The 4722-nt window shown below is 39.6% G+C and overlaps 1 pseudogene; it reads right to left on the bottom strand.

Moving 5' to 3' along the window:
- Positions 1 to 3055: 3055 nt before the first annotated feature.
- LOC137226671 (heterogeneous nuclear ribonucleoprotein H3 pseudogene) lies at positions 3056 to 4358 on the bottom strand (annotated as a pseudogene).
- Positions 4359 to 4722: the final 364 nt, after the last annotated feature.

Here is a 4722-nt window from a genome sequence, read left to right as displayed (position 1 = left end):
GGGGGGAGGGGGACACTAGTTTGAGCCAAATTATTATCTATAAGTTCTTTAGTAATAGAAATTATTTCTTAATAATATTTGCATGTCTGAATTGCCTAGCATGGTTAACTGCACACTCTAGACACCAAATAAATATCTATCGAATAAATGTTTTTTTTTTTTAACAAACCATAGATTGGTGGAAAGGAGTGGAAATAAAATTCAAACATGAACAACTCACTTCTTTTAACAGCTTGAGTTAAAATAGTAAATGAAGAATGAGGCTAATGGCTAAATTTGAAAAGAATGTTGGATTTTTACAGGGATTTGATAACGTTTTCTTTTACATGACCAATAGAATGAATATCTTTAATAATAATACCTGATTATTTAATTCAACAACTCAGGCAGTTATCAGGTGTCCTCTCAGCTAAAATTAAAATTGTATACATCCCTCTCTCTCACCTCATTTGCTTTTCTCACCATCTCCTTCATTTCAGCAAATGGTATAATGGGTTGAATAATGGGTCCTCCAAAATATATCCAAGTGCAAATCCTTGGAAACTGTGAACATCACCTTATTTAGTAAAGGAGACTTTCAGATATAGTTAAGGATCTTGTGATAGAATCATCCTGAATCACCCCATGTGAGGCCTAAGACAAGCACCCTAAGAGACAGAGAGCAGGAGTCATAGAGGCAGAGATTGGAATGATATAGCCAAGGGAAGTCAATGAAAGCTGACAGCCACCAGAGCTGGAAGACACAAAGAATGGATTATCCCCTAGAACCTTCAGAGGGAGTGCAAGTTTGCCAACACCATGATTTTGAACTTATAGTCTCCAGAACTGTGAGAGAATACATTTCTGTCATTTGAAGTCACCCAGTGGTAATCTTCTAAAAATCTAACAGAAAGGACAACTCTTTCCTGCCACTTGCTCACCAAAACCCCTAGAATTGTCCTTAACTTTCATCTTTCTCTCACATCACCAATCCATCCGACAGTAGTAAAGAATTTATATTTTTAAAATACATCCAGAATCTGACCACTGCTTACCACTTCCACTGCTCCCACCCATTGAAGCCACCATCCTGTATTATCCCCTTAAAGAGTCTCCTTGATTCCACCCATGCCCCCTACAACCTATTCTCAATACACCAGACAGACTGACTCTTTTAAAACTTAAGTCATGACATGTCAAAACACTGTAAGTCCTCCCCATTTTACCCACAATAAAGCCCAAATTCCTACATTGGCCTGTATAAACCCTGTCAACCCCGGACCTCATCGACCCCCAACCAGTGCATTACTCTGATCCAGCCCACAGCCTCTATGCTCTTCCTTGCTCCTTCTCCAATACTCCAGGAGTGGTCTCTCCTCAAGGTCTTTGCACTGGCACTTCCCTCTGTTTAGAAAGGTGTTTCCTCGTGTATCTCTGCAAAGTTTACTCCACCACCTCCTTTAAGTCTTGCTCAAATGTCACCTTGTCAGAAGTAAGTAAAAACTTATTGAATAAATAATTAAGTGAATGGATTTCAAATCAATAGCTTTTATAACTATCAAGCACTTCTACTTTATAATTATTCTATTATTTTTCTTTTTTTTTTTTTACCATACAACCTGGTCTTAGTGTCCCATCCATATATTCTCAAACTATATAGAATTAGATTCCTTTATAATGTCTCATACATTAACTCCATGATTACTTAATGACCTTGGAAGTTTTGGAAGCATACAATAATGTCCAATATTTTCTGAAGTAGTATATCATAATTTGCCTAAGTTTTAATATGTGACATGAGTGAAGTAGTCTTTTCTTCATAATCAGGGGGACAAGAATGTATCTCCTCATTTTTTCCAAAGTTGAAAACTACTGTCAGAAATATGGATGTCAATTAGTTAATGAATAATGTAAGAGAGTGGTTAGAATAACACAGAAAGTTAGCTTCAAAATGAACAAACCTATCAAAGAAAAAGCCATTTCTCCAATATGGTCAGCATGGTAGCAGGTATATTATCACTACAGGAAGCAAGTTTGACTGTCAAGTCGATGAAGAATAATTACAATTGTCAGGCAGAGAAATGATGAGATTGTGGGAAATTGAGCATTCCAAAATTCTCACACAGTTGTTGACTTCATGTTATAGTCCCCAAACTCATTTTAATGCTATAAGATCCAATTCACTTTTCCAGAAGTCATTGTTGCCAGTTTTCATCCTGCCAATTGTGAAATGTTCCAATGTGATTTTTGTGTTTGTTTGTTTTATTTGTTTGAGAATTCATTATCGCATTGTCAGATTTCTAGGTCATTGCTTAGAGAGGCAATTTTAGTAGTGTTTTAAATCACCCATGTGATAAACCTTTTCTTTGGAAAGACCTCTGTCTCAATCATCCAAAATAATTTCATAATCTCTCTTGGATTGAAAGTTTATAGATTTGAGGCCACATAATTCTTTCCTTGGCTAAGATAATAAATTTTCCCAAGCTAAAAAGAACTTTCCCAAGCCATGTTGAAAACAAAATTGTAACACTCTACGAAGTGTCAATTTCAACAGCTCAAATACATTTTCAGAAATTTCAAGCAGATCAAATACTTCTGTAAGTTAGGCACTGTGGATCTCCTTCTTGTTTTGCTAGGTACATGGTTTGTAGTGTTCATAATAGCACAGTACTCCCTTTGAAGTCAGTATTCTTGAAGTCTCTGGAGGCTCAGATAAGTTCCTCAGAGACAGACCTGGTATAATTTGTCAAACAGCCCACGGCATTACCAGTTCACACTGTAATTTTGCCAGATCTTATAAGATAAGCTGGCTTGGCCCTAGTCATTAGAGAGATGGGCAGCCTCTAGCGTAAACCCAATTGCTGTAGAAACTATCATTAAAACTATTATTGAACATCTATCTGGTGCCAAAAATACATCCAACTCATTGTAGTCATTGGGATCTGCAGCAAGACAATGCTTCTGTGCTTCACAAGGGACACATGAATGCCTCAGCAGTTTTAATCCATGGAAATGCTGAAATGGAAAAGCACTGGCTGCTCCCTCTCATTCTGGACCACTTACAGTTCCAGTATCCTTTTTTTTTTTTTTTTTTGAATATAAAAATTTATTTTTTTAAGTCAAAGTATGCAACAAATAAAACCTACAGAAAACAGATTTTCCCATCACAATCTGTTGCTTTACCAAATAATAGTTTGAAAACACATTCCTTCAGTCATTATAAAGTTCTTAAAATACAAAAGAAATTAAATCTGTAAGAAAGTCTAGTAGACCAGATGCTGTTGTCAGGACTTTTATATCGGTGGTTATGCTTCAGTACATCCCACGCCATCCACCTCCACTCATGCCACCTTGCCCATAGTAACCACCACTGCCTCCACCACCACAGCCATAGCCACCCAAACCATCAGGAGTACCATATCCTCCACTGTAATTGTTCCCCATTCCCATTCTTCCAACAGATCCATAGCCTCCCTGATTATCCATTCCATCTCTGCCATAAGCTCCCATTCCAGAACCTCCCATTCCAGAGCCACCTCCAGGAGTTGAATTCAAGAAGAGTTCAATGTATCGATGTTGCATGTTATTCTTATCTTTAGACATGGCAGGTAGTGCATCTTCGTGTGTCACAAACTCTACATCTGCTTCTCCTGTTGCTCTGCCATCAGCTCCAATATCAATATGCACTCGGATTGGATTTAGTGGTGAGAAGAAATTAGCAATGTCACTTTTGGTTGCATGGAAAGGTAATCCCCTCATATGTACAAAATGACCACCATGAAAACCTGAGCTTGCATCACCAGCTCCACCATAGCCATGTCCTCCCATACCTCTTCCATCTCTCATTCGCTCATCAAAGCCATCATTTTCATAGCCATAATTATTATAGCCACCATAGTCATCAAAACCTCCATAACTTCCATGCCCAGCTCCATAATAACCCCCTCTTCCTCCTATTGGTCTATTATATGGTCCCGGTTGCTGGCCCAGCGATCTTCTTGGTGGATCATAAAATCCTTTGATTTCACTCCTGCTACTTCTGAAGATCTCAATATACCTGTGCCCTATTCTTTCCTTGTGTTTCCCCAGAGCATTTTCTGCTAGCTCCTTTGAAGCAAACTGCACGAAGGCCTCCCCTGTGCCTCTCCCCGGTAGTCCATCATCAGTGTTATCCCATTTGGCACGATTTCCAACCCTTGAAAGAACTGAACTATTTCCTCTTTGCTGCAATCAAATGGCAGTCCACGAAGTCGTACTGTCCCATCATTAGCGTCATTTGGACCATTATGTTTCATAACCCAATCCATCTCAATATCGTTTGATTTAAATGCCTGTCGGGCGACAGTAGCGCCGACTCCGCTGCTCGCGGGGTCCGGTCGTGAGCAGGGAGAAGTCGCCCGCCTCGTTCCCACAACGGTTCTTCCAACCGTCCCCGGCGGCAACCGCTAAGGGCTCCAGTATCCTTTATCATCCCCTTATGTAGCCAAGAATCTGAAGAGAGGCCCAGATGTAATTTGATCATGTTTGGCCAGTTTTATCTCCAAAACACTTCTTAAGTCGATCTCCTCTTCCTTCATGCCAAATACCACTGCCTTAGTTCAGTCCTTCATACTGTTCACCTGGACTAACACAAGAACTTCCAAACTGGTCTCTCTAACTCCTGTCTACCCACCTCCCTTACCCCAAATCTACCCCCTTATATACTCCACATTGCAGCCAGAGTGACCAGCCTAAAACACACAC

Source organism: Pseudorca crassidens, chromosome 6 (assembly GCF_039906515.1).
Source record: "Pseudorca crassidens isolate mPseCra1 chromosome 6, mPseCra1.hap1, whole genome shotgun sequence".
Lineage (NCBI taxonomy): Eukaryota > Metazoa > Chordata > Mammalia > Artiodactyla > Delphinidae > Pseudorca > Pseudorca crassidens.
The sequence above is the reverse complement of the archived record's forward strand: the minus strand, read 5'-3'. Positions and strand labels throughout refer to the sequence as shown.